The sequence below is a fragment of the Bos taurus genome, chromosome 7 (genome assembly GCF_002263795.3).
Source record: "Bos taurus isolate L1 Dominette 01449 registration number 42190680 breed Hereford chromosome 7, ARS-UCD2.0, whole genome shotgun sequence".
In the NCBI taxonomy this organism is placed as follows: Eukaryota; Metazoa; Chordata; class Mammalia; order Artiodactyla; family Bovidae; genus Bos; species Bos taurus.
The window spans coordinates 17418521-17425387 of NC_037334.1; positions in this window are offsets into that span (position 1 = coordinate 17418521).

Sequence of the window (6867 nt, forward strand, 5' to 3'; positions counted from 1 at the left end):
TGCAGTCCATGGGGTCTCGAAGAGTCTGACACAACTGAGCGGCTTCACTTTCACTTTTCACTTTCACTTTTCACTTTCATGCCTTGGAGAAGGAAATGGCAACCCACTCCAGTGTTCTTGCCTGGAGAATCCCAGGATGGCAGAGCCTGGTGGGCTGCCATCTCTGGGGTCACACAGAGTTGGACACAACTCAATCATCTCATCTGCAAACAGTGAGAGCTTTACTTCATCTTTTCCGATCTGGATTCCTTTTATTTCTTTTTCTTCTCTGATGGTTGTAGCTAGGACTTCCAGAACTATGTTGAGTTATAGTGGTAAAAGTGGACACCCTCGTTTTGTTTCTGATCTTGGGGGAATGCTTTCAGTTTTTCACCAATGAGAATAATGTTTGCTGAAGGCTTATCATATATGGCCTTTGCTATGTTGAGGTAGGTTCCTTCTATGCCCATTTTTTGAAGAGTTTTAATCATAAGTGTCAAAGGCTTTTCTGGCATCTATTGAGATTATCATACGGTTTTTATTTTTCAATTTGCTAATATGGCATATGACATTGATTTATTTGTGTATATTGAAGAATCCTTGCATTCCTGGAATAAACCCAACTTGATCATGGTGTAGGAGAAGGCAATGGCACCCCACTCCAGTACTCTTGCCTGGCAAATCCCATGGACTGAGGAGCCTGGTAGGCTGCAGTCCATGGGGTCGCTAGGAGTCAGACACGACTGAGTGACTTCACTTTCACTTTTCACTTTTGTGCATTGGAGAAGGAAATGGCAACCCACTCCAGTGTTCTTGCCTGGAGAATCCCAGGGACAGGGGAGCCTGGTGGGCTGCTGTCTCTGGGATCGCACAGAATCAGACACGACTGAAGCGACTTACCAGTACCAGCAGATCATGGTGTATGAGCTTTTTGATGTGTTGTTGAATTCTGTTTGCCAAAATTTTGTTGATGATTTTTGCATCCATGTTCATCAGTGAAATTGGCCTGTAGTTTTCTTTTTTTGTGCTGTCTTTGTCTGGTTTTGGTATCAGGGTGATGGTGGCCTCGTGGAATGAGTTTGGAAGTGTTCCTTCCTCTGCAATTTTTTGAGAGTTTTAGGAGGATGGGCATTATCTCTTCTCTAAATGTTTGATAGAATTCTCCTGTGAAGCCATCTGGTCCTGCTTCTTTGTTTTTGGGGAGATTTTTGATCACAGCTTCAATTTCAGTGCTTGTAATTGGGTTGTTCATAATTTCTATTTCTTCCTGGTTCAGTCTTGGAAGATTGAACTTTTCTAAGGATCTGTCTATTTCTTCCAGGTTATCTATTTTATGGCCATACAGTTGTTCATAATTGTCTCTTATAATCCTTTGTATTTCTGCATTGCCTGTTGTAACCTCTCCTGTTTCATGTCTAATTTTGTTGACTTGATTCTTCTCTCTTTTTTTCTTGATGAGTCTGGCTAAAGGTCTGTCAATTTTGTTTATCTTCTCAAATAACCAGGTTTTAGTTTTATTAATCTTTACCATTGTTTCCTTCATCTCTTTTTCACTTATTTCTGCTTGGATCTTTATGATTTCTTTCCTTCTACTAATTTTGGTGGTATTTTTGTTGTTGTTGTTGTTGTTCTCCTTCTTGTTTTTCCAGTTGTTTTAGGTGTAAAGTTAGGTTGTCTATTCGAAGTTTTTCTTGTTTCTTGAGGTAGGATTGTATTGCTATAAACTTGCCTCTTAGGACTGCTTTTGCAGCATCCCATAGGTTTTGAGTTGTTGTGTTTTCATTGTCATTTGTTTCTAGAAATTTTTTTGATTTCCGTTTGATTTCTTCAGTAACCTGTTGGCTATTTAGAAGCGTGTTGTTTAATCTCCATGTGTTTGTATTTCTTACACTTTTTTTCCTTGTAATTGATATCTAGTCTCATAGCATTGTGGTCAGAGAAGATGCTTGATATGATTTCAATTTTCTTAAATTTACTGAGGCTTGATTGGCGACCCATGATATGGTCTCTCCTGGAGAATATTCCATGTGCACTTGAGAAGAAGGTGTATTCTTCTGCATTTGGATGGAATGTCCTGAAGATATCAATGAGATCCAGCTCATCTAATGTATCATTTAAGACTTGTGTTTCCATATTAATTTTGTTTTGATGATCTGTCTATTGATGAGTGGAGTAAAGTCTCCTCCTATTATTGTGTTACTGTCAATTTCTCCTTTTATGTCTGTTAGTGTTTGTCTTATGTATTGAGGTGCTCCTATGTTGGGTGCATAAATATTTCCAATTGTTATGTCTTCCTCTTGGATTGATCCCTTGATCATTACGTAGGGAGCTTCCTTATCTCTTGTAATCTATTTTAATGTCTATTTTGTCTGATATGAGGATTGCTACTCCAGCTTTCTTTTGCTTCCCATTTGCATGGAATGTATTTTTCCATCCTCTCACTTTCAGTCTATATGTGTCTTGAGGTCTGAAGTGGGTTCCTTGTAGACAGCATATATATGGGTCTTGTTTTTGTATCCATTCAGCTAGTTTGTGTCTTTTGGTTGGAGCATTTAATCCATTTACATTTAAAATAATTATTGATATATATGTTCCTATTGCCATTTTCTTAATTGTTTGGGGTTGATTTTGTAGATCTTTTTTCTTCTCTTGTATTTCTTGACTATATAAGTCCCTTTAACATTTGTTGTAAAGCTGGTTTGGTGGTACTGAATTCTCTTGACTTTTGCTTGTCTGAAAAGCCTTTTATTTCTCCATCAATTTTGAATGCGATCCTTGGTAGGTACAGTAATCTTGGTTGTAGCTTTTTCCCTTTTAGTACTTTAAATATATCCTGCCATTCCTTTCTGGCCTACAGAGTTTCTGGTGAAAGATCAGCTGTTAAGCATATGGGGTTTCCCTTGCATGTTACTTGTTGCTTTTCCCTTGCTGCTTTTAATATTCTTTCTTTGTGTTTAGTCTTTGTTAGTTTGATTAGTATGTGTCTTGGTGTGTTTCTCCTTGGGTTGTCCTGTATGGCACTCTTTGTGCCTCTTGGACTTGAGTGACTATTTCCTTTTCCACGCTGGGGAAATTTTCAACTATAATCTCTTGAAAAATTTTCTCTTATCCTTTCTTTTTATCTTCTTCTGGGACCCCTTTAATTCAAATGTTGGTGTGTTTGATATGATCCCAGAGGTCTCTGAGACTGTCCTCAGTTCTTTTCATTTTTTTTACTTTATTCTGCCTTTCAGAAGTCATTTCCACCATTTTATCTTCCAGCTCACTGATTCGTTCTTCTGCTTCAGACATTCTGCTATTGATTCCTTCAGTAGTATTTTTAATTTCAGTAATTGTGCTGTTTGTGTCTGAATGCTTATTCTTTCATTCTTCTAGGTCTTTGTTAATTGATTCTTGCATTTTCTCCATTTTGTTTTCAAGGTTTTGTTTTTGTTTTTTTTTTTTTTAATCATCTTTACTATCATTATTCTGAATTCTTTTTCAGGTAGTTTGCCTATTTCCTCTTCACTTATTTGGACTTGTGTGTTTCTAGTTTGTTGCTTCATTTGTGCAGTATTTCTCTTATTTTATTTTATTTTTATTTTTTTAACTTATTTTGTTGAGGTCTCCTTTCTCAGGCTTCAAGGAAAGTTGAATTATTTCCTTGAAGAAGGTTGAACTGTTTCTTCCCTTTGGGTTCTGCCCTCCTAATGTTGGTCTAGTGGTTTGTATGATGTGTCCAACCCTGAAATCCAGGACCCTGGCTGGCTCTTATAAGCAACTAGCCTTGCAAGTTTGAGCACACTCATTTATCTTTCTGGTCCACTGCTTCCTCTTCTGCAGAATGTGGAGTTAGCTGACCCCTCAGTCTCTCTACATCTGGGAAGCTTGGAACCCTGGCCTGAAGTCTACCAGTAGTTTTTCCTCTCTTCATCAATCAACAAATATCTGTGGATGTGCCCACATGCTCTGGCTCCTTGCTATATACATTTGGTTGATCATTACCCTGGTTTTCTCTATTTATGTTTTCTCTTTTCAAGTAAAATGATTTAAAAAACTAAAGAGCTATGAGAGGGGACTTAACTGGCAGTCCAGCTGTCAGATTTCCAGGCTTCCACTGCAAGGGATATGGGTTCCATCCCTGGTTGGGGAACTAAGATAGGGTGAGGTTTGTGCTGAGTTTTTTGTTTGTTTGTTTTTCCTCTAATGGGCAAGGCTGAGTGAGGTGGTAACCCTGTCTGCTGCTGATTGGGTTTGTATTTTTGTTTTGTTTGTTGTTTAGATGAGGGTTCCTGCACAGGGTGCTGTTGGTGGCTGGGTGATGCTGGGTCTTGTATTCAGGTGGTTTCCTTTGTGTGAGTTCTCACTATTTGATACTTAGGGTCTAGGGTCTTGGAGTCAGTGCTCCCACTCCAAAGGCTCAGCGCTTGATCTCTGGTCAAGAATAAACATTCCACAAATAGTTTGTTATGGCATTAAGTGGGATTAAAACAAATATCAAGAAAAGAGAAACCAAAGATGAGTCCCAGACAACTGACAGTTATAAAATCAGGCAAATAATAATTAAAATAATGGAATATACACTTATACATATATACCCATGAGCAAAGTGAAAACAGTCCAACAAAAATAAAGTACAGTAGACTGACCTGGTGAACAAAGGAAATCAAAGATGATATTGATCAGTTAAGAACAAAACTAACTAAAGCACAAACTAGAAAACAAAACTAAAGCAAGGTGCCAAGTGGGGAATAAAGCAATGAAAACAAAACTAACAAATATGTTGCGAGGAAAGGAAAGAAAGAAAGAAAGAATAGACATGCAAAGTTAAATAGAGGTAGTTGAAAAAGATTTATATACATTAAAGATTAACTACAAGGGGCAAAGAAAAGTAGGAAAAACAAACAAAGGAATAAATGTAGAAAAAATATAATAGGTTTTAAAAAGTTAAAAATTAAAACTATAAAAAAAGAGAAGAAAAAAGTGGATGAAGAAAGAAAAAAAAAAGGAAAACTCCACAGAAGTGCAAAAGCCCAATGTAGAGGCAGACGTTTATAACAACAATAGAAAGTGTGACTGAATATATACATACACATATACACCCATAAAGAAAACATTCCAGTATTCTTGCCTGGAGAACCCCCTCTCTGACAGAGAAGCCTGGCCGGCCACAGTCTACTGGGTCTTAAAGAGTCAAACACTACCGAAGCAACCCTACACGCATAGAAGCAAGACTTTTGTTTTGCCTGTGGCCTCTCTGCCCCAGTGAGAGTTGAGTGTGAAGGTGGCGCAGCTGCTTGGCTTGCGGGGACCCTGCCGGCACCAAGTGTGTAGGGACATGGACTGCCTCTGCCACAGGAGTTATGGTCCTATCAGAGTCTTTTTCCGAGTCTCTTGTAGCTGGCGATCAGAAAGTCTCTTTGGCCACTCTTTCTCCTTAGCTCCACCTGTTCAGGCACTTAGAGGGCTTCCTTGCCTGGGGTCCTTCTCTGTTGTGTGGTGTATCAGGCACGTAGCACCCTCCCCGCCCCTCCCACCCCTAACCCCTCCCCCTCCAACCCGCTCCCCCCCGCCCCCCTGCCAGGTGTTTGATGAGCCAGCCTCTCTATTGTTCAGCTGCAAATGCTGACATGTAGGGGGAGAGAAGCTATGGGGATTGTTCCACCCCCTACACGTGACTCAGCAGTATCACCATGCTTCCATGGCTGCCTGGCTTTCCTTCACCCTCATTTCCCACCACGATCTCCTCTCTCACATCCCCTCAACCCGTCTCTCCGCAGTCAACAGAGGCTCTTGCCCTGGGATTGCTCCACAATCGATAAGCTCCAGCTCCCAGACGCTGCACCTTCCAGGGGGCCAGTGTTCCTGTCCAGGGTATGTATGGCTGTGGCAAGGACTGTCTGATTCTCATTCCATTTAGGCTGCCACAGATCAGCTGTTTCAGTCTCAGCCTTTAAATGTTTCTCCTCTGACTCAAGACAATTGCCCTGATGTGGGGATTGGACCCCCGCTTCAGTTTCCCCACCCACTGGGGAAGGTCCAGTCCTACCAACACTCCTGTTTTTTCCCCTAGTTCCTTCGCCCTACCGAGTTTTGCGTGGTTCTATATATTCTTTTCCACTGGTCAGGTACTCCTGTCCGCTCTCAGCTGGCGTTCTGCATGCACTTCTGTGTCTGAAGGTCTATTCCTGATATATCCCTGGAGAGAGATGACCTCCACGTCCACCTACTCCTCCTCTTGTTCTCTTGTGTTCGGTTATTAATTGTAATATGCAGTATGACATTCCCATTTCACAGACATCATCTTTAAAGACAAGTTGAACTTAAAAATATAAGATGAACCATAAGTACATTTATTTTTTTATTTTATTATTTATTTATTTTTCTCTTAATTTTATTTTATTTAACTTTACAATATTGTATTGGTTTTGTCATATATCAGAATGAATCTGCCACAGGTATACATGTGTTCCCCATCCTGAGCCCTCCTCCCTTCTCCCTCCCCATACCATTCCTCTGGGTCGTCCCAGTGCACCAGCCCCAAGCATCCAGTATCATGCATCGAACCTGGACTGGCGACTCGTTTCATATATGATATTATACATATTTCAATGCCATTCTCCCAAATCATCCCACCCTCTCCCTGTCCCACAGAGTCGAAAAGACTGTTCTTTACATCAGTGTCTCTTTTGCTGTCTCGTATACAGGGTTATTGTTACCATCTTTCTAAATTCCATATATATGTGTTAGTATACTGTATTGGTGTTTTTCTTTCTGGCTTACTTCACTCTGTATAATAGGCTCCAGTTTCATCCACCTCATTAGAACTGATTCAAATGTATTCTTTTTAATGTCTGAGTAATACTCCATTGTGTATATGTACCACAGCTTTCTTATCCATTCATCTGC